The 24,299-nt window shown below is 40.3% G+C and overlaps 1 protein-coding gene across 1 annotated transcript in view; it reads right to left on the bottom strand.

Moving 5' to 3' along the window:
- Nucleotides 1-24,299, bottom strand: part of LOC119791940 (cadherin-23-like) — a 104,448-nt gene that overhangs the window by 60,773 nt on the left and 19,376 nt on the right. The window lies entirely within an intron of this gene.

Below are 24,299 nucleotides of genomic sequence, written 5' to 3'. Positions count from 1 at the left end.
TGACGGTAGCCACGGCCCAGTGCACCGTAAGGCAGGCGGGTGGAAGCATACCATCACTGGGTCGTCAACTGGAGCTGATGGCTCGGTGTGAATGCTCCTTGTTCCTAGTGATGGGTTATTGAGACATCTTGAAGTGTTTCGATACATGTATTGATAGTGTCTCACTGAATACTGACACCTGCTGGACATTTAAGGACTCTAGAGCAGGCATGCCCAAAGTCGGTCCTCAAGGGCCGCTGTCCTGCAGGTTTTAGAGGTTTCCCTGCTTTCAGCAACAGCCTGTTAATCAGCTATCAAGTAAAATCAGCTGGGCTTAAGTGGGAAACCACTAAAACCTGCAGGACAGCGGCCCTTGAGGACCGACTTTGGGCATGCCTGCTCTAGAGGCAACTTATGGGACAGAATAAACTGAATTGATTTGATGACCTAGTACAATGATAATACAATAATTTAAGTTATTGTAGGTTATATTGTATTATTTCATATCTATGTTTAAATTGAAAATATCTTTGATATTTTTAGATGCACCCAATAAATAATGTAAACATATATAATAACGTGAAAATTTAGGGGAAAATGTGAATGAGAATGCTTGTTGATTTGAATCATATTTTTAAAACATTAAGTACAGTGAAAAAAAAAAAAGTGATTTTGAGATTAACTTTAATTCAGAGAAGTTGAGTGATACCTGGGAGGAAAAGTATGAAACAACGAAAAAATAAAAATAAAAATGCAATGACTGAAACGTTACCATTCCTTTTAGGCTGCTCCAAAATTCTTGATCATTTTAATGATGAACCAAAGATGAGACATTTTTTTTTAGCAGACCCATTGTCACAGTCTTGGTTTGTTAGTTTCTGTTAGGGATGGGACGATTTATGAAAATCGTCAGAATCGTTCGGTTCGACTGTCTCGGTTTGGTTCGCGTGTGTTTCGTTCGGTTCATGCGCTGCTCCTTTTTCTCATAGAGGAAGCGATTACACTCCAGAACAGAAGGTGGCGGTACTGCGACCAAAGCCAACCACCAGTAGTAAACAAGAAGAAGAAGAAGAAGAAGCGAAGCAGCGTAGCCGGGTGTAGCAGGGGGAAAAAATCAGTTGTTGTGGAGAATTGTGTGGGTATGGCGAGTGGGAAAGAACAGGAGTTGGAAGACGCGCCAGCAGCACTTTATAGGTCTGCTGTATGGGAGCGCTTTGCATTTAGAGTGACCTACGATGACGGCGGAAAGAAAGTTGTGGATAAAAGTGCAACAGTATGCAAGCATCGTGCCACACGTTTTGTTTATGCTAACAGCAACATGTCATGCTAACCCCGAAATCCCTCATACTCCGTCAGCAACCCCCGCTGCGCTCCAGACCGGCTGCTCAAAGCAAAGCCTACAGCCCCCATTGTGGCTTCGTCTGCTCCCCTCTGAGTTCCTTGGAGATGGTAGAGAGCATGTAACCTGACAATAGCCAGATGCATGTCTCACTCCGCCTACATGAGCGAGACATGCATCTGGCTGTTGTCAGGTTAGAGAGCATGCGCCAGATGATTAAATTCAAAGCAGCAAAACATACGGAAATGATCCAGGGTTTCCGCGGATCATTTAAAATAATTACAATCCATTATTTTTGGGGGGATTTTTTCATTAATTTCATAATTTTTTATGGAATTTCGGTGTAACAATCAACATGTATCTAATCGAACCGAAAACCATGACCAGAATCCATGAATCGAACCGAACCGTGCTTATTGTGAACCGTTTCACCCCTAGTTTCTGTCTTCCAGGTTTTCCATTTGTTGTCCTCTGCTGCCCTCTTGTGTCCTCTATCCCTAGCTCTGTTTTCTGCTCTGTCCTGACCTGTTTTCAATCCTCTCGTTAGCCCTCTCTTTGTCTCTGTCCACTTTAAAAGCCTCCCTCTTCAGTTCCTGTTTGCTGGATCCTCATCTAATGTCTGTCTGCCTACCTCGTCTCACCCTGGCTCCTAGAGTTTGGTTTTCCCCTGATGTGTCCCTGGTTCTAGTTCGTTTGTTATTTCTCTTGGATTTTTGATTCCTGCCTCAGTTCCTGTGAACCTCATTAAACCCACCTAAATTCACCTCTGCCTACTTGCCTCTGCATTTGGGTCCTCAAACCAGCACCAAATCCTGACACCCATCATGTTGACAGATACGTTTTTAAACAGTTTAGTGTGTCACATGACTTTCTTGACACGCGCACCGATACAGTATTTTGCTCTATGGGCTTGAGACATGCACCAACGCATCGGCATTAATGGATCCATCACTACTTGCTCCCCATGTGGGTTTTTTAATGATGTTACTGGATTTTTTGATGCTCAGTATTTTGTATTTTTGCCTCTGTTGCCTTGGATGTTTCATTAAATCTACAAAACTCACCTATGCCTCCTCACCTTTGCATTTTGGTCCTCAGAAACCTCCTCTAAACCCCGACAGAGAGCTTTGGGACAAGAGACGAAGCTAGCTGCCAAAGAGACAGTTTGCCCTGCAAAACTATTTTTCTGTCCATCCTTTCCAGCCCAGAGGTTAATGCAACAAATCCTGCCAACGCATCATGCATGCTGTCACTCGTGAAGGTAAATCACTTCCTATGCCTCTCTTTATCTTTCTGTCATTTACTTTATCCTGCTAAGCATGAAGAGCACCTTGCTTTCCGTTCTGTATAGTGATGGGTGCAGATTTGGCTGTCAAGAAAGCGAACTGTGTTTATGAGTGAGCAAAGTGTATTTTAGAGACAGAAAGACATACAGAGTGGGAGAGATGGAGAAAAAATATATAAGTGAGCGTGGGTAAGACTGAAAGGGAGAGAGGAGGGCTCCCAAATGCCATTAAAGTTTGATTTCTTCACTCCTCATTTTTTTGAATAAATCAAACTGTCACTCCCTTTCTGCCTTTCTTTGAGCAGTGCACTTTCCACCCCACTATGGTCACTTGCACCCTGCCTTTGGCGCTCTTGTACACTCTGTAGGCACCATTGTGAATTCTGACAAGGTTTTTCTCACATGACAGACGGCCATTCACCGTGTCACTTCCCTCCAGATTTTGTTGCTGCTTCAGGTGATGTTAAAGTACAGCTGCAGCGCCTTGGAAAAAGTATTTGTCCCCTTTAAAGGTTTTGTCTGTTAAACACTTATGTTTTGAAACATCAAACTGATTTCAGGAGCAGACAAGGATGGATTCATATAATATGCAGTTCACAATGTTAAGGATTGATGGAAAAAAAAAGAACTAACCAGATCAATCCAGTTCTTAACGGTCTATTTTGGGATGTTCTCCCTTGCTGAATGCAGGCATGACTACTGGCAGACCTGTAGAATAAAGATATCACTTCAAAAGAACCTCTCAACAATCCTGTCTAAGCTAAATTTACAAAAACCAACAACATAAGAAAATTATTAAATTCAATTCAGTTTATTTGTATACCGGAAATAAACAACACGTCACTTTACAGCTCACCAGATCAAATGGATTTAAAGTTTACTAAGGAAAACCAGTTGATCGCACCGACTCATTGACTCGATATCCTCGTGAGACCATCAAGATCTCGCGAGCTTTCAAGGTTTCACTCGCTAATCAGTCTGGAGACTCTCCGTTGTAGAAAATTTGGAGCCGTTCACCAAACGAACGTCCAATCAGCGTTGGCTTTGAGGCGGGTTGAGGTGTGACACAACGAGAAGCGCAACAGTTCAGACTAAAGAACATGGCGGCTTCAGCTGATGAAACTAGCGTTAGCGTGTTACAGAGTATTTCTTCACTGAAAGAAGAGCAAAACACTAATCTGGAGGCTTTTCTCAGAGGAAAAGATGTTTTTGCTCTTCTCCCGACTGGTTTCGGCAAGAGTTTGATCTATCAATTGGCTTGGGCAAGAGTAGCCTGGCTGGTGGTTGTGTTTTCGTCGTCGCTCTGTTAGTACGTCATATGCTTCGTTGATCTGATTGGTTTATTTGGCCCGTCTATCACCAACATAGGCTAATCAGCTAACCAGTATTTTCGCGCCTTCCCAAAATTACTTCAACGGAAGGTTTCCAGATGGATATGTGGAGCAAATCCATCTGGCGGAGTCAGGTTATGGACTCGAAGGCAATCCCTCAAACTAAGCATGCTTGTAGCGACAGTGGAGAGGAAAAACTCCCTTTTAACAGGAAGAAACCTCCAGCAGAACCAGGCTCAGTGTGGGCGGCCATCTGCTGAGGCTAACTGGGGTTCAAGGAGACAGAAGCAGAGATATAAAAAGCAATTGTAACCCAAAATACCAACAAATAAACAAACAACTTAGTGTAGTACAGTTTTTTTCCTCCATCAGTCCAGAAAATCTTTCAAAGCTGTTTTTAAATCGTTGGGACGACTACAGTCAGAGCCTTTCTACAAATTCATTCATATCTAGAAAAACAAATAAGAAAGCTGTGGTTAATCTCCCCATTAGTGACCTTATCAAAACACTCAGTACAGTAAGTGGTTTTAAAAGAAGGCATTCTAACGTCTAAAGCTCTTTTCTAAAATATACCAAGACTTCCTTCTCCCAGGAGTCCTCCTCTAGCTCCTCTGGAAGCCTGATATAAAGGTCGGAAGCAGCCAGATGTAAGACATACAGATACTAGATGGACATACAACCCATATGCAACAATGAATTACTCTCTGTGATGACAAATAGTGTGCGAATGTAAAACCCCTGTAGGATAATAAATGATCCATGTGCGCAGGAGTTTGACGTGAGACCAAGTGAGCAGTGTGCAAAACATAAATGACTTGTTCCTGAGTGGAAGCGATTTTATAGAAAAAAATCTATATCAAATTAAAAAAGCTGCTTTCAAACAATAATATCTACATGAATAAAAGTTGATTACTATTTTCTTTTAGCTTACTGTCATCCTGCTCCTGTTAAAGTTTTCCTGCAACAGCTTCTATCATTCTATAAGGCTATTATCTAAAGTAGCCCATTTAGAATTCATTAAAGGTTATTAGAGGGCATTACATTTCTATTCTTACCCTGAAATATAGGCTATTCACATTTCACACTTTAATTAATAAATACATTTCCTGAATAATGCAAATCCTCTCCATTCACTGATTGGGCAGTTGTTCTGATACAACTTTTTTAGCAAACCTCACAATGTCTCAAATGACAAAATTCAACAGTTAACATTTTAGTTTGAGTTTTTTTTTTCTTCGATTAAAAAATAAATCTTTTTGACTTGTGCACAAAAGTCTTTCACTCTCGAGAGCTGTCGCACATCTCTATACATCTCACATCTGGCATCTAATGCCCTTTATAGCCTAAGGCCAGGGTCTTCAACGGTTTCCAGGCCAAGGACCCCCAAATCGATGGTGAGATGAAGCGGGGACCCCTAATTAAATATTGCATGAAATAGTGTTCTATCAAACTGGTCCTACAGTCACTCTATTACATATGGAGTAATGTAATGAAAGTAATTACTCCCTGGGATTATTAAAGTATTTCTGATTCCTGGTTGATGGGATAGGTGTTGTGACTGAAACGGTGCCCAGCTTGAAAGAGCTCCTGTGTGTCGCTAAGTGTGTGCATTGATCATGGGCGGTTCTAGACAGGGGCCAACGAGGGCCAGTGCCCCTGTAGATCATGTCCTGGCACCTGTTATTAGCCTCGTGAGACCATCCTGATCTCGCGAGCTTTCAAGGTTTCACTCGCTAATCAGTCTGGAGACTCTCCGTTAAAGAAAATTTGGAGCCGTTCACCAAACGAACGTCCAATCAGCGTTGGCTTTGAGGCGGGTTGAGGTGTGACGCAACGAGAAGCGCGACAGTTCAGTCTGAAGAACATGGCGGCTTCAGCCGATGTAACTAGCGTTAGCGTGGCTATCGAGCAAGTTTTATCGGAATTACAGAGTATTTCTTCACTGAAAGAAGAGCAAAACACTGCTCTGGAGGCTTCGTTGATCTGATTGGTTTATTTGGCCCGTCTATCACCAACATAGGCCAATCAGCTAACCAGTATTTTCACCCCTTCCCAAAATTACTTCAACGGAAGGTTTCCAGATGGATATGTGGAGCAAATGCATCTGGCGGAGTCAGGTTACCCTGTTATGGCCCCTGTGACAGTCTAATTGTTTTTACTGGGATTGTTTTTACTGGGAATACGTCCACGATTCGTCAGCACTACAGGACTGTGTGAGTCCCAACTAGGCTACTACCAGTAGCTCACCTGTCCTGCCTCGTTTTCAGCCTCACCTGGCGTTTTTAATAATGTGGACCGGCAGGACATACACCCTGCTTGTCTGTATCTGGATATTCCTACTGCCCGCTCACCTGCAAGTGGCGGGTTTGCTGCAGTATTCACCCGCTGACCTGCTCCGGCTCCGCTGTCACTCCCTTGGACCTGCGCCCGAGGCTCTCCACCTTCATCCGGACATCACCTTCCAGCCACGTCGGAGATACATCCACCGAGGGTCCCGTCGGATTGTCCACCGCAACGGTTCAACAGCAATAAAATCCATCTGGTCCAGCTCCTGACGGTGGATTCGTCGCCCTCCATGCTCCACCAGCCGGCCTGTCGACCACAGCGTCTTAGCCCGCCTAGCTCGGTCGGCTAGCACCACCACCAGCTGCGACAACAACGCACTCAACTTTGCTCTGCTCAACATCCGTTCACTGACAAGCAAGGGACATCTCATTCAGGATCTCATCACTGACCGTAGACTGGACTTTCTCTGCTTAACCGAGACCTGGCAACAGCCCCAAGATTACTCTCAGCTCAACGATTCCACTCCTAGTGGATTTGTTTACATCTCTCAACCCCGTGGTTCCGGTCGCGGAGGAGGTCTCGCGATAATTCATCGCGAGAATTGGAAAGTCTCGCCGGTATCAGCTCCAGTTTCAAGCACGTTTGAATCCACAGTCTGCAAGCTATCTGGTCCAACTCCAACCATCATTGCTGCTGTCTACCGCCCCCCAAAACGGAATAGTGCCTTTTTAACTGAGTTTGCTGATTTTCTCACCCACCTATCCTCTCTCTCACCAAACTTAATTCTGCTGGGTGATTTCAATATCCACATGGACAACACCAATTCGCCTCTCACCAAAGACTTTACTTCCTGCCTAGAGAGTTTTGGATGTCAGCAATACACCACTACCCCCACACACACCAAAGGACATATTCTGGATTTAATCTGTTGCTCTGGTATCATCCCCCACAACATAACATCTGATGAACTCCCCATAAGTGACCATTTTCTCCTCTCATTTGCAGTTAATCTTACTCTCTCAGTCTCTAAAACATCCCGCCTCATATCCTTCCGGAACATAAAGAAAATTGATCCCTCCACCCGTATTTCCAGTATCCACTCATCCTGCCTCCTTGACTTCAATAATCTGCTAACCCCTGATGATCTGGTTTTTCACTACAACACTGGTCTCCATAATATTCTTGACTCACTTGCTCCTCTAAAAAATAGATTTGTTTCTTTCTCTGTCTCCTCCCCCTGGTACACCCCAAATCTCAGAAGCATGAAAACCAAAGGACGGCAACTTGAAAGACTTTACAGAAAAACTGGTCTTACTATACACAAAGAAATGTACAATAATCACATTATGCACTGTAAGGACTCCATTGCCAGCACCAAATCACAGTACTACTCCAACTTAATCACTGCCAATCAACAGAGCTCTAAGTCACTTTTCTCTATACTTAACAATACCATCAAACCCCAGGACCCTTTCCCCCTGCACCTTTACACAACCTCCTTCTGCAATGACATCATGTCATACTTCACTGAAAAAGAGAACATTCACCAGAACCTTGGATCAACGGCTCATCTCAACAACTCAGCAGATCTCCCCCCGCCTACACATTTATTCTCCTCCTTCCATCCTCCCACTGTCTCGGAAATCACAGAGCTCATCCGGAAATCCAAATCATCCACCTGTCAACTGGACCCCCTCCCAACACAACTTGTCAAAACCTGCCTTCCCTCTCTGGCTCCCCTCATCTCCGCTATCATCCACTCCTCCCTCACCACTGGAACTGTCCCTACACCTCTCAAAACTGCTGCCATCACCCCGATTGTAAAAAAACCTGGTGCCGACCCCACCAACTTCAACAACCTCCGTCCTATCTCCAATTTACCCTTCATCTCCAAAATTCTTGAAAAAACAGTTGCCTCCCAGCTCCATTCTCACCTATGTGCCAACAGCCTGTATGAAGAGTTTCAGTCTGGTTTCCGGCCACTCCATAGCACTGAAACAGCACTCATCAAAATCACCAATGACCTCCTCATGGCATCTGATTCTGGACTACTCACCATCCTCATCCTCCTCGACCTGAGTGCAGCCTTCGACACCATCTGTCACACCACCCTCCTCAGTAGGCTTTCTTCCATTGGCATCACGAGCACTCCGTTGGACTGGTTTATTTCCTATTTTTCTGACCGCACTCAGTTTATTCAACTGAAGACCCTCAAATCCACCCCCTCCCCCGTCACCTCAGGAGTGCCCCAGGGCTCTGTTCTGGGGCCTCTGCTCTTCATCATCTACCTCCTTCCCCTTGGCAATATCTTCCGTAAATTCAATATCCACTTCCATTGCTATGCCGATGACAGCCAGCTCTACCTCACCACGCAGCAATCGTCCTCTCTTCCGCCCGCCTCCCTCACAAATTGCATCTGTGAATTAAAGGCCTGGTTCACCAACAACTTCCTTCAATTAAACAGTAGTAAAACCGAGGTTCTCCTCATTGGTACCAAATCAACTCTTTACAAAACCGACAGTTTCCAAGTCACTATTGATAGCTCCTCCATCTCCCCCTCCCCCCAGGTTAAGAGTCTGGGTGTCATCCTCGATAGCACACTATCTTTCCAATCCCATATAAATAACATTACCCGGTCTGCCTACTTCCACTTAAGAAACATCAACCGCCTCCGTCCCTCCCTTACCCCACACACTACTGCCATACTTGTGCACAGCCTTGTCACCTCCCGACTAGATTACTGCAACTCCCTCCTCTTTGGACTTCCTCAGAAATCACTCCACAAACTACAACTGGTCCAGAACTCAGCTGCTCGAATCATAACAAGAACTCCCTCTATCCACCACATCACTCCGGTCCTCCGACAGCTCCACTGGCTCCCCATACAGTTCCGCATTCAATATAAAATTATCATGATGACTTTCAAGGCACTTCACCATCTTGCCCCCCCATATCTGTCAGACCTCCTGCATGTTCCCACCCCCTCCCGTGCTCTTAGATCCTCATCTGCTTTGCACCTGTCTGTCCCCTCCGCCCGTCTCACCACCATGGGGAGCAGAGCATTCAGCCGCTCTGCCCCCGCCTCTGGAACTCTCTACCACCCCAACTTCGAAATACGGACTCAATTCTCCATTTTAAAATACAACTCAAAACCCATCTGTTCAAGATTGCTTATTCTCTTTAAAAATATCAATTTCACTGTCACAGCCTCTGTATTTTTAAATGTTTTTAAATGTTTTTATAATTATAACTTTTATTTTTTCTGACACTTTTTGTTTTGTACGGTGACCTTGAGTGTCCAGAAAGGCGCCTTTTTAAATAAAAGGTATTATTATTATTATTATTATTACTGAAGACATAATATTCAAAGAAATTCTAATGATGATATGTGCTGGAAGAGACATGATTACTGATAGGCCCTTGGGATCTATTTTATCTTTTTTCTATTCAAATTCTGTTTTACTAATTATTTAAAAACAATAAGGTGCTAGCTTCATTGGTGTTGAGATAGCATCCCAGTTTTCATCTGCTAAATGTTATTTTTTTCAACACAAATTCCTCTAGTTTTTATGGCTACATTTATCAATTTTTCTTGAGTTCTAATTCAGATTTTTAGAAAAAAAAAGGTAATTTTGACTTAAATTAAGTCAAAAATATGTAAAATTTCAAATTTATGAATGTCTATTGATCTAACAAGAAATAGAATTTTAATAATTAAACATAATTGAATAGAAATTTCATTTCATGCAGCGAGCGGCGTAGGAAGCAATATTGAAGCCAGGTGGATATGTCCCCCCCAAAAAAATTGTACCGCAAAATATTGGATTTTGACGTCTTATGAACAAATGCATTACATAAATTTTAAATGCATTATTTTTGCGAGACACATTTATAAAGGAATAAAGTAAAAGATTAAATAGCCTTTTTTTTTAAGAAGCATACTTAAGATATATTTCTGTTGAATATTTACGAATCTCAGATTTCCGGCATGTGTCCCCCCCAATTGTAAACTTATTTCTACGCCCTTGCATGCAGTTCTCTTAATATATTTGAATCCCTTGCCCTGTTTTTTATTTTTTGCTTTTCTGTGCCCCCATGAAAACACGCTGGCCCCCTCATACATTTGGTCTAGAACCGCCACTGGCATTGATGACTGAAAGACATCTTCTGCCTCCATTTATCCGTTTACTACAGTGTGATGAATTCATGTTAATGTGGATTTAAAGACATTTTAATTAGTGGCAAAAAAGAAGTCTAATCAACCAAAACTTTCGCAACCCCCATGCAGTACCTCCGAGGACCCCCTAGGGGTCACAGACCCCATGTTGAAGACCTCTGGCTTAAGGTGGTCATAGGTCATGGTGACTTCAGCTAGTCCTGGGCCATCCCCCGATGGGAAGTGTCTGAGACACATCGTGAATGAAAGGAGTCGGAAACAGATATCCAAGCCACCTTAGCTGGATCCTCTCAATGTGGAGGAGCTGTTTTATCATAGACTGATGCAGCTTCAACATTACAATGGCAGCTGCACCCATCTATCTGTTTCATTCTCCGCTCACTCATCAATCAGACCCTGAAATATCTGAATCCTCCAACTTGAGGAAGAAACTCCCCTTCAACCATTTCCATTGAAATAGAACCATGGACCTGAAATTAAAGGACCTGATTTTAACTCCAGCTGCTTTGCACTGAGCTGCAAAAAGCCCCATCTTATGCTGGAGGTCTTGGCTGGAAGGAGCCTGCAGAACCACATTTACAACCAAGACCTGAGACTAAATTTCTCATACCCAAAACAGACCTCTAGTTTCTGACTGCTCCTACAAATCATGTCCATAAAACGTTATTAGCAGGACTAATGATCACGCAATTTAAACATATACTGAATATTTTAGAGCTTTAATATCAAAGCATGTTTATTTAATACCAAAAAAATATACTTTAAGTTCACAAGAACATCAAAATTCAGTTTCATGAAATCTCTTCTTTCAACATGATAAACAAATTACCTGCTGATATGGTGAACTACTCAGATACAGGCCATGAGGTTCACAGAAGATGAGGGATTGAATTTTAGCTTTCAAAAGCAAACTAAGGCAAAGAAGAATGGAACATAACAGAATCATCTATGTTGTACCTGACAGCAACAGAGGGCACATCAAATAGCAGGTGTCTCTGTTTCGCTGCCAGAACCCACATCAAGCCCTAAACAACTCATTCACAGGTATAATAGAAGCTCTCAAACTCTCTGCCAATATTGTTTCAAATAAGTGGTTTTTGTGTGGATGGGTGTGTTTGTTCAGAGCATGAAATGCTATTATCTTCATCTCCAAAATTCTTACTGAAAGTGATTGTTGATAGACTGAAACAATCCTGCTTTGAATTTGTTTCTTTCCATAAACTGTTTGCTTAACGGCAGAACTGAGCTCTAGCCCAACTTCCTGAAGATGACAATAAAACTAGCGGTTTTGCGAATAATCGAATAATCAAACTGTAAAAACCAAATGAAAACCAAACAATAAAAACCAAATGAAAAGATATTTTTTCTGTGCAGCAGAGAAATCTTGCACTGCAAAAATGATCCAGAAAAAAGTTTATTTCCCTTTAATTTGACGAGGTAAATAAGATAAATTGCCAATGGAGTGAGCTTTTTTACTCTTAAAATAAGATAATTTGATGATAAACACTTATAATACTTTCTTATTTTATATATGTGTCAGGATCCCAGTTTTTGTGTTCATCTGTTTTTCTTGTCTTTTGTGTTTCTCCCTTCCACCACCAGGAGGCGCCTGGCTCCGGTTCGCCTCCTCACACACCTGCAAGCTGTTGCCTCATCACTGGACTACTCTTAAGCTGCTGCCTGCCACTACTTCGACGCCAGAGTGTTTGCCAGTTTGTGGTACTCTAGTCTAGCCTTGTTTATGCTGAGTCTAATCTGAGTTTTTGCATTTTGAGTTTTAGTCCTCTAGCCAAGCTGAGATCACATTGAGTTTTACTGAGAGCTTGTTTCTCCCTGAGTCTCAACTTTGTTTGTTCTTTGCCTTTCGGCAGGAAGCCTTCCTGCAAACTGGACCTTTTCAAACCGCCTTCTCCCAAGTGGGATCAACTGAGTCTTACACTGAGCGACAGATTCCAAACAGGAGGTTTGGATCCAGCCATCTTTGAGCACGCCGAGATCACTTTCTGAGTAAGGAAGTCATCTTCACCACGACCCGTTCAAGTACCACAGGAAAACTGAGTTGCGACCAGCGGCTGCATCATTCCACTCCGTCCTAGTTCTGGGTAAACCCTGTTCCGCCCTCCACCGAATCAAACAAACCCTGGAAGACCAACACACAGGCTGGAGTCTATGTGTCTCTTCTTCTCTGGAAACGTGAGTGGCAACAAATCCTCTCCTTCAAGATTAACAACTCCTATTCCCCACTGAGCCTAAATCTAACAGTCTGTCTTCCCCTTGTCTTACAGTTTCCCGGCCGAACGTTCTGCACGAAACTCAAAATACTCTTCAATAAAACCCGTTGATACTTTTACTCTGTGTCTCTCTGTTTGGCTTCACTGCATGTGGGTCCGAGCTTTAGATAAAATCATGACAATATGCTGGTGAAACTTCTCAGTCATCCAGGTCATAGTCAATCCATAAAAGTAAAAAAAATCCACTGGACTTTGTTTCCAAGTTTGAAGACGTTTTACTTCCCATCCAGGAAGCTTTTTCAATCTAAAATATCAGAAATAGCGTTGAGTTTAAGGCTTTATAGAGTTGATAAAAAACAAAGCCTTGTTTTGGCTTAGAAAACATGCAAATTGAACCGAACGAACGAGTCTGCCCCTTATGAATGGGGGTCGTTCGGGTTCTTTGTTAGCCTGCAATATCCAATACCCCTCTTATTTTCACTTTAAATTGTCTTGTTCCATGGCAAAGTGTCTCATTTACCTCTTTAAGTTAAGAAGGAAGTGCATTTATTTTAAGAAAAATCATTTATTTAGATTTTAAATTGACACACTGCAAAAAATCTAAATCTAGATAAGTTTTTTCTTGAAATAAGTGCATTTCTTCTTGAATTGAGGAGGTAAAGGAGACATTTTGCCAATGGAACAAGACCATTTACACTTAAAATAAGAAAACACAATTGCATTGTCTTATTTCAAGTGCATATTATCTAATTATCTTATTTTAAGAGTAAAATTACTCATTCCATTGGCAAACTATCTCATTTACCTACTCAAATTAAGAGTGAATACACTTAATTTAAGAAATGTTTACTTATTTCTAGATTTAGCAGTGCAGTGTGGGGATTTCCTCCTTTTGATATCTCACCTTCACCCTTTCACCTTGAGTTGAAAAACAACGTCCTTATCTCAATAGAGCTTATTGTAGATTAGAGGGTATTGAGATATGACTTATAGAAAATGGAGGCCAAGGAGACATTTTTTCATCTAGCCGACAAACCTGAGAGACATTAAACTGATAAAGTTTAGCTGTCTATCATTTGGTGTCTTTTACTTGCCTTGTTGCCAATATAGGAAATACCTCTTTTATGGAAATGTTTTACAAGTCTGCTGTAGACTCTTATTAGTCATTACATGTTCATAAGGCTTGAAAATAAAAAAAAGATAATAAAAAAAAAAATGGGTGAAAGTTTAAGTTATAAAATGAGTTTATAAGATAGGACGTTTATAAATTTTGCTGGAATCTAAGCCAGTATAACAAAACAGAAAGAAACAATACTTACATTTACAATCAGAAAATAACAGTGAGCAGTGAATAATCCAGATTATAAAAATATAATTTAGCTAAATAAATATTCTATTCATTTTCTGTAAATTTAGGGCTTTTAATTTTATTGTAAATATATTTACCTGTACTTTTTTTTAGCACAAAAAGATAATGACCCAACAAACAATTATCCTTTTGGGGCACCCAACTGCATCCAAGTTTTATCGATCTAGCGGTCTATTTAAGATTAAACTTAACCCTTTATAGGGCAAGTTACCGTTTTTGATCACTTGCATTCCCATTACAAATGGAATCCCCTCCCCCATCCCTCAGTGAGATCTAGAAGCACAAGATCTACATCCAGCCATTCAGCAATGATACTGCTACATGGCTGTACATCTTATTTTAACATTTGACCAATTAGATGAGGCCTTGAATGATATATTACTTACTGTAGATTAATTCGAAAAAAAAAAAAAAAAAGTTAACAAGTCAAGAAAAAAAGTTAAAAAGCTAACTGGAAAATTAGAGTAAATTGAAAAAGTTAATAAGCGTGTTGCTTTATTGTATGTCTCGTACCATGTCTTTTGGTTGTGCTGTTCTTTTTGCATCTCGTTGCAGGTGATGAATTATACTAAAATGTTTTGTCTTTATCTCCTTTCTATCTCCTCTACGGAAGAGGATTAGGGCCACTGAAAAAAAAAATGTTAACTGATTTTTTTTTATTTTATTTCAGTATAGTATGGGAAAAAAGTCAGAATTCTGACTTTCATCTCAGAATTCTGACTTTTTTCTCAGAATTCTGACTTTAATCTCAGAATTCTGACTTTTTTTCTCAGAATTCTGAGAAAAAAGTCAAAAAGTCAGAATTCTGACTTTTTTCTCAGAATTCTGACTTTAATCTCAGAATTCTGACTTTTTTTCTCAGAATTCTGAGAAAAAAGTCAAAAAGTCAGAATTCTGACTTTAAACTCAGAATTATGAGAAAAAAGTCAGAATTCTGAGTTTAAAGTCAGAAATCTAAGAAAAAAGTCAGAATTCTGAGATGAAAGTCAGAATTCTAAGAAAAAAGTCAGAATTCTGAGATGAAAGTCAGAATTCTGAGAAAAAAGTCAGAATTCTGAGATTAAAGTCAGAATTCTGACTTTTTTCCCATACTATACTGAAATAAAATAAAAAAAAATCAGTTAACATTTTTTTTTTCAGTGGCCCTAATCCTCTTCCGTAATAAACTGTAAAACTCCCTCCATAATTATAATAAAGCAATCTATATGCAAGAAACAAGTGAAGCAATATGCCAATTGCCATACTGCTACACTTGTGAAAGCAAAATCTGTTGGGCTCTTTTTGGCATGAAGACAATTATTCTTATTGCTACATTGCCAGACAGGACACTGTTAAAAAAAAAAAAAAAAAAGTAATAAGCCTAGTTAACAATTATGTTTTGTTGGGATCCGGAGGCTTGCCCACCAGAGGGCGCCGAGGATCCCTTCCTGAGGGCCTGTGCTCACCTGCAACACCTGTCTTCCATCTGCTCATCAAGAGGACTCCTACTTAAGGAGGAGGAGACTGACACTCCAGCGCCAGAGTGTTTTCCAGTAATGGTTAGCAAAGCCTGAGCCAGCCTGCTTTTCTGAACCCTTGAATTTTTGAACCTGCCTGATCCAGTCCTTTTCTGTCTCACAGATATTCCTGCCTGACAATCTGAAAACCTGGAGAGAAACCACGGCTTGGAATCTGCCAGCCTGCACTAAGTCTGAGTCTCTGCCTCTGCCCATGCCTGGATTCTGCCTGCCAGCACTCAGACCTCAGTCCTCTGCCTGTCGACCAGCCTCTGGACTCACAAGGTTCTCCCCCTGCAGATCTGAATCCCTTCTCTCAGTCAGAAACCTGCCTGCCTGCATTCCGTCTCCGTCTCAGCCTAGCCCTCAGTCCTCAGCCCACTGCCTGCCGATAAGCCTCTGGACTCACAGGGTTCCCCCCACCTGCTGATCTGTTCCACCTCCAACAGTGGAGATCCAGCCGAGACCAGTCAGACCACCCAAGTTCCTGTTCACATTTTATTTACACTGTTTGTCAATAAACCTTTGAACATTCTCCTTCCTCTGTGTGTTTCTGCCTCTAATATCAGCAATAATACCTCTAAGGTTATACTTTCTTTCACTCTCAAAGTGGTTTTAATGGGTTTCTTAAAGAAGCACTTTTGTTATTTGTCTTAATATATACGGGCAAGTTGGTGTTTCTTGTTATTTAATTGACATTCATTTTTGCCATCAAAATGTCCATATTTTTTGAATGTTACAAAGGTAATAAGATCTTGTCCTGGATTCCAACAACACTATTGGTTTGAAATTTTGATTTTCAAAGTATGAGTATTTCACTGAGTGAATGCCTCTCGTTCCCTTAAATACCCTAAATGCATCATCTTGAACAATTTACTTTTTGCACAGTTGTACTTACATGTGCCCATAAATGAGCACTGGACAAAGCCTTAGCACGGATAGAAAGTGAAGAATCTAGCAGAAACTGCCATCAGATAAACTTTGTAACGTCTGAAAATGCATAGAAAACAAAGAGGCAGAGCTTTTGGTGTTTGATATCATCATAGCTGCACTAAGATAGATGGCAGCTCCCAGTGGGAGTTGGTGAGGGTCAGCCAGCAGGACGTAGCGACTTGTAAGTAGATGAGGAGAGCTGTTTGGAGCCATAGGTGAACTCACAGTTGGTTGAACAGAAAATCTTTGGTCTGGGGATGAACACTGTAGACATTTACTGTCCCATTGAGAGAATATGACAAGTATGTTTTACTCATGGTCTTTCATCAAATGTTTGGTTGGATGATGGCCCAACTGCATTTAAAACTATTTTAATATGAATCTGGCTTTTTTGAATATCAACACTACTGCCTGCTGCCAGAGGAAGTGTATGTTGTAAATCTGGCCAGCTCATTAGCACAGACAGGTGAACTGCTCGCAGCCCACCTGCTCACCCCCACCCTCTTTATGGATCCACAAATTAAATCGACATTAACACAGACTGCACGGCTCACCTTGACACTCACATTGCTGAGTCTAATCTGTGCTGTACAGAGTCCTACTGTACCGATGGAAAACTTCAAATACATTTGCTGTATTTATTTTGGACCTTTAAAAAAATGCAGTTGAAACATTCTGTAAAAAAGGGAGAGTAAAGGTATAACAATTGCAATAATTGTTCACAAGATTGATGTCCTTGATGATTTTCTCTAAATGTCATGTGATCAATTTAGGTTTAATTTGGTTCCTAAAGCTTCACTTGCATCACATCAAACATTTATTCCTGTAAAAGTGGCCAAATAGCTGAACTTGTGTCTCATTTTATATAAACCAAAAAATTATTCCATAAGAAAATAAAAATGGCTGCAGTACAGTCCATGGCGCAGGTTTTTCAGCAGTTCCAGTGCTAGAAAGGTTGAACTTTGGGTTTTCCTAAAAATCTTTTTCTTTAATCTTTCATCCTTTCCTAAAGATGTCAGATGTTAACCATCACCTGATCTCCCGGGGCAAGTCGTTTTTATTGTCGGGAGAGTACAAATTTCATCGCATTTGCCCGCCAGGCAAGTGAAATGATCACAAAAAAAAAAATATTTATCACTAAAAATTACTTTAAAATCACCGACATTCGATGAAAACCTAGAAGCGTTGCCGGCGCCATTTTTGTTTTTTTGTACACATTTTCGCATGATTTGAAAAAGTCGGGTGATTTTCCGCCAGATGGCGTGATTTTTGTCCACCTAGTGGTAATTTTGATGTAGTTACCAAAGCTAGAAAGCGCTATCATATGGCAGTCTTCTGTACAGTGATGCAAGTAATACATTAAAAAATGTTCTTAAAATGTATTTTCTCTTAGACATTGAAGAGGTGCATTTAAATGTTATAGAGCTAAACATGTTAAATTGGTGACCTGTTATGCTATTATTATTGTCTTGTTGCTGCATTTATTTTGTCAGGGAAAACTAATCCTGAGTCAGTTAAAAGTCAGGGAATTCTGAAATGATGTCAGACTGTGGAAACCCTGAATAAAATAACTATGAATAATGATTCTCTAGAAAAGTCACATTATATTAATAGTATTATCTTGTATCAACATACCGTGACTCTAAAATAAAAGTTATTCATTTGTGACATTGACTTCTGTCTTGGGATTTATCTTAAGTTTTTAACCTGTCAAGTTTTTTTTTTTTAGATTTTTAACATAACAATTTATATTTTTCCAAGCACACAAAAGTTTAAAGCAAAGTTTAGTTTGAAAAGAATGTACAGGAAGGATTGAAAAGCATGTTAACACGGTAATGTAGGCTTGAGTTCATTATCTGACGCATGCAGATACACACCAGGAACCTGGAAACTTAAAAAAATACTGAATTAGAAAAAACATTATCAAACATTATACTGGGCTAGTAAAATTTGTTTCTGGGAAAACGAAATGTACGGGCAAGTGGTAAAAATCCTTAACGTCATCCCCTGCCATTGAAATATCTGTTTTTACATTTTACCCAGGACAAATTTAATCCCAGGTCATCTGTGGGCCTTCTGTTTCCTCTGCTCTGAAAGCCAAGGGAAAGTTTATTTGAATCATGTTGAGGTGGTGTTCAGTCATGGACAGACTGTCTTATGTTTTAGATTTTTTTTTCATATCCCTACAAACCTTACTTGAAGTAATTTGGGATTAAGGGGCCTCTAAAGCTGTTGCTGGTTGCAGAGGATGTTATGCAAACATTTGATTCAGGTCTGCTGGAGAAAAAAACATGCATGGCGTAGTTCCTGAGGACCACGGTAAAAGACCCCTCATGTGTGATGTAGTTGTGAAGAAAATTGCACTACACCTCCAATCCAGCAGGTGGTGGTAATTAGAAACCCAAGGCATCCCGTTTCCAACTTTACCTCAGCTAACTTCTGTTGTCTTGCAACCCTGACAGCACAAACACTTTATGGCTGAATCAAATTCATGGGATATGTCCTCTGAAGGTCAGATTCGTCGGCCGGTTACATCCTAGCACGGTGCTGAGGTCAGATCAGATTCCAAGACTCCTAGTTATGAGGCCTACAAATGCGTCCTTCTTTTTGCCCGATTTGAAGGACGGGTCCGGTGTATCCCATCTATCCTTGGTTTTCCCAGAATTCACTGCAAGATCAAACTGCTCCGAGCTCAGAGGAAAAAGTGAAATTGCTCCAAACAGTGGTGAATATTGGAATTGCAGTTTAATATAATACAAGTATGTGAATAGTTCTGTCTAAAATGAATTAAAATAGTTTTTTTTTAAATAGTTATTGAGTCAGATATGTATCGTTTAAAGTTTAAGTTAATTAAATGTTTTTTATCTGTCACTGTGTAAATGGGTTTGGCTTTAATTTAAGGATAGATTATAATATATCTGCAGGGTGAGGACGATAAATCTCAAGACTTTTATTTTTTTTTTTTGCTTTTTGCACAATTTGCTTAACTAAGTAAATTTTGTTGTTGAATATAAGAGATTTTGCAAATATGTCTCTTTATTTTAAAGGACTTTGAATGATCCAGTTCAGGTAGACCGCATACTTGGAAGAACCAGCTCACCAATATTCCAAAATTAGCTTTCTTTGCTTCTCTTTTTTTTTTTTTAAGAGTAATCCTTCACAAAATGCAGCAGTTGTACTATTTTAGAGACAAGTATTAAAGATGAGGGAATGTTTTATTTTCAAATGTACTCCCCTGCTCTCCAGTAAGATATTAAAGTATATCAGCAAAAATGATTTCCTTTGTAACAAAGGAAATGTAGAAAAAGACCAAATATAAACCAGCAGATATAATCTGAATACATTTAATCCACGTTAAACTTGAATGATTAGTGAAATGCAGCAGGAGTTTAAAAATGATCTGCCAGCCAGTCTCTCTAGGTATAGAGCGTCTCGATCTTCCAGTCAGCTGGCAGCTGGAGCAGTGAGAACAAACATATTGAAATGTTGGAAAAATCTGTAATTGAAATCTTGATTAAACATTAGATTGCTGCCTTGAAACATCTTTAGGGTTTGTGTCATAGGAAGCATAACAGAACTACAGTTTTTTTTTTCTGCCATCCAGCTTCTGTTTGAACAATCCAGCATGACCTTGACCCTCAACAATCCGATGGTAATTAGAAAATCCTACTCCAAGTTTCCTGGGGAATGTTGGGAAAATCCAGCAGTGAATCAGGTACTTTAACATCACTAAGGATATATATATATATATATATATATATATATATATATATATATATATATATATATATATATATATATATATATATATATATATATATATATATATATATATATATATATATATATATATATATATATAAAAAATCAACCTGGAGAGACTCACACATAGAAAAGCTTATTACTGCAGTAATTATATCACATTCTTCAAAAAATTTCTATTTATGGAAATCCCTTACACCAAGCATGCATGTAGCGACAGTGGAAGGGAAAACTCCCTTTTAGCAAGAAGAAACCTCCAGCAGAACCAGGCTCAGTGTGAGCAGCCATCTGCCAAGGACCCTGACTGGAGTTTCAAGGAGATGGAAGCAGATAAAAACATAAACGAAATAAGATATTTGGTGTTCGGGCCCCGGCAGAAGAATTTGATGCTGGGAATCAATGTAAGCTTGAATGACTAAATTAGGAAAGGATTAGAGTAGTCTTCCCCCTTGGACCCTGGTGGTGGAATAAGCTAGAGCGGAGGTCTTCAACAGGGGGTCCGCGACCTCTAGGGGATCCTCGGTGGTACTGCATGGGGGTCGCAAAATTTTTGGTTTATTAGACTATTTTTTATATTCCCTTTTGCAATTTTTTCCACTAATTGAAATGTCTTTTAATACACATTAACATTACAATTCAACACACAGAAGTAAACAGATAAATTAAGGTAAAAGTTTTCAGTCATCAATGCAAACATTCAGGGACACACAGGAGCTCTTTCAAGCTGGCCACCGTTTCATTCACAACACCTGTCCCATTAACCAGGAATTAGAAATACTGTAATAATCCCAGGGAGAAATTGTTTTCGTTACATGACTCCATCTGTAATAGAGTGACTTAGGACCAGTTTGATATAACAAAATTTCATGCGATATATATAATTAGGGGATCCCCGCTCCATTTCGCCATCAGTTTGGCGGTCCTTGGCCTGGAAAACTTTGAGGACCCATCAATTAGAGGATAAGTGGGACTGAGAATGAGGGAGGAGATGGGGTGGAGGTGGGTGAAAGTTTGCTTGCGTGTGGAAAAGTGAAACTCCGCCAGGTGCTAAACACAATAGTAGCCATCCACAATGTCCCTTCTTTCCTTGATTGACCCTTGGCTGGTCCCCTAAAATTCCTTTTTAAACATCAATATTTGTACTAAACTATTCTTTCTGTCATGATTTGTGGACATTAAAATCCAAAGGTGAGGCGTTATCTCTCGCTCAGACCCTGTAATTCAGTGAAAGGGTGGCGTCAGAAAGCCAGTGGCTGGAAGTTGGAGGGGATTTTGCTGGGAATGGCAAGGGGAGTAGGCTGCCGTCAGTGTGCGAAAAACCTGTCAATATTTGGTGTGGTCCCCATCTCCTAATGGTTGCGCAATATCGATCTAAATTTTCATTAACGGCAAGGGTGTAACTTTGTGTTGAAAGTTGGTGTGGACAAGTCATAGGGCAAGGGAGCTACCTGCGCGACGCCTTTTTTTTTGTTGGAAAGGATAAAGCCAAAAAAATGTGAATAACATATATTACTTTAATGCTTACAGTTGAAAACAGAACTGTTACAATATTCACTTATATATTTTGTGCAAAAATATCACATAAATCTAAACTTAACAAGTTTCCCCAAAAATAAGCTGATACAAGAGACAAAAAACCAAAAACAATCAAAGCTTTCTACATCAGAAACTGAACAACTCTGAACGGGAAAACAGATTCAATATATAAAACTGTAATGGACTGAAAGTCCTGTTTTTTATGTGGGAAATTATTTGCGTGTCTTTTAGTATAATTCTGATATATTAGCGCTGTTGTCTGTTTCTATGGCAACGATACTGAATGTAGTGTAGCTGACGTAGCAGGGCGGGACAAAAGTGGTTTGAGGTTTTTTTCCAACAGTTCAGTTATATTTTAAATAAGGTATTCACTTATTTTACACTATTCTCTATTCTTTTACTACTTTAAGTCTCTCCTGACTAAAATTGGGTCTTAATGTTTCCACAAGTCCCTCTAAGTCCACTGCTGTCCCTGAATTGGTTAGCATGCTTGTGGCCTGCTGAATGACACATATTCAACAACAGAACCTTAAAATGTCCTTTATCTCACACATCTCATCAAGAATATTTTCGCAACACTGTTTGCATTTTACCTGAAAACCCGTAGCATCTTCCACTTAGGAAGCTGAATTATATTTGTTCCCTGTTAGAAAGAAGAATAACCTGCATTAAATGCTGCTGTTATGTTTTGTGACTCATTTTAATTTGCCCAAAAAAACTTACACTTGGATGGGGAGAAAGCGAGAGGAAACAGATGATTTTTTCTGAGGAGCGGCGGAGTTTTTTTTGTCGGGGTTTGTGGACAGTGAGCAGTGGGGAGAACTTTTTTATTTTCTTTCTGAGGAGCGGCATGAATGGGGTTTTAATCAGATATACACAGCACCAAAAGTAAAATACGTGTACAAAATATTGGTGGGGACATGTCCCCCTACCGGTCAAGATTGGTAGGGACATGTCCACACCAGTCCTTAAAAGGAATAGTACACCCAAAACATGATTAGCCTTCATTTTCTACTCACCCCCATGCTGAACAACACTCTGGAGTACTTTTTGGATATCTCAAATGCATCTGGAGATCTGGGAGGCTTCTTGCTGTCTGCTGACATTCAAATAATGGAGGTCTATGGCGCCCGAGGCAGAAAGGTCCATAAAAGTCCACAAAAAACTTGTCAATATTCCTCCATACTGCTCGTCCAATGTATTCCAAGTGTCCTGAGTGGGTAGCATCCAGAATTTACTCGAAACGAAGTCATTTAGAATGTTTTAGAGCCTAATAAGTAGTGTATAGGGTTTCCTAAAAGCGCGTTCACGAGTCTACGGAAACCGCGTCAGACCAAACCAGATGAAAGTGAGCATTCAGCTCGGTAAAGAACTCATGCTCTTCCTCAACACTGAAGTCCTCAGACATTTTTCTTTCGTTGTTTCTTTCTTTGCACAGGTAAACAGCACATTTCTTCTTCTACGCTTGCATTATCGGCAGAGCAGACGCTGAATGCGCACTTTCATCTGGTTTGGTCTGCCGCGGTTTCCGTAGATTCGTGAACGCGCTTTCAGGAAATCCTATACACTACTGTTTATGCTCTAAAAACATTCTAAATGACTTCGTTTCGAGTAAATTCTGGATGCTACCCACTCAGGACACTTGGAATACATTGGACGAGCAGTACGGAGGAATATTGACACGTTTTTTGTGGACTTTTATGGACCTTTCTGCCTCGGGCACCACAGACCTCCATTATTTGAATGTCAGCAGACAGCAAGAAGCCTCCCAGATCTCCAGATGCATTTGAGATATCAAAAAAGTACTCCAGAGTGTTGTTCAGCATGGGGGTGAGTAGAAAATGAAGGCTAATCATGTTTTGGGTGTACTATTCCTTTAAGGAAGTTACGCCTATGATTAACGGACATACCTTTCAGGCTAACGGTGAAACAAGTACTTCAGATTATAACTGAAACTCCGATAATATAACAGACATACAGGAACAAGTAAAATATGTAACTTAATAACCTGGAAAAGATTGACATTAACTGGCATTTCCTAATACTGAACATGCTGCCCAGTGCATGCTGGGAAAACTAACTTCTTCTGCCATGTTAAGTCTTTCTTCTGTTTAGCGTGCACATGGCTAATTTGCATACGCACACAGGATTGGCTGGCTATACTTGGCAAAAAAACAGAACATATTTCTGAATAAATTTTTTTTATTTTAAATACCAGACATGTTGAGCATAAAAACATTTTAGTGACCATAAGTGACCAAAATATATTTTTAATTTTTTTGACACAATTTAAGGCCCCCTTTACCAAAAGACCTCGCATTGGAACGTGAGGCTCTCTCTAAGAGTGAGAGGAAGGTTGTAGGTGCCACCAGAAGGCATTTAATTTTACTGAGACGTCGGTAATCTAGAGTGGGATCCCCCCCAGTTATCCAGGTTGGCACCATAGAATTGGTGTGTATCGGACAATCATTGCCTGTAGATAATGGGAAAGGTTTTGCAGTTATATGGTAGTAGAACAAAAGGCAAGGTAGTGGGGAATTGTCAACTGCCCAAGGAGAAATGTTTGATCAAATGC

The sequence above is a fragment of the Cyprinodon tularosa genome, unplaced genomic scaffold, assembly GCF_016077235.1.
Source record: "Cyprinodon tularosa strain WSP-4 unplaced genomic scaffold, ASM1607723v1 ctg406, whole genome shotgun sequence".
NCBI classification, from domain to species: Eukaryota; Metazoa; Chordata; class Actinopteri; order Cyprinodontiformes; family Cyprinodontidae; genus Cyprinodon; species Cyprinodon tularosa.
This window is presented reverse-complemented; position numbering and strand designations above follow the sequence as displayed.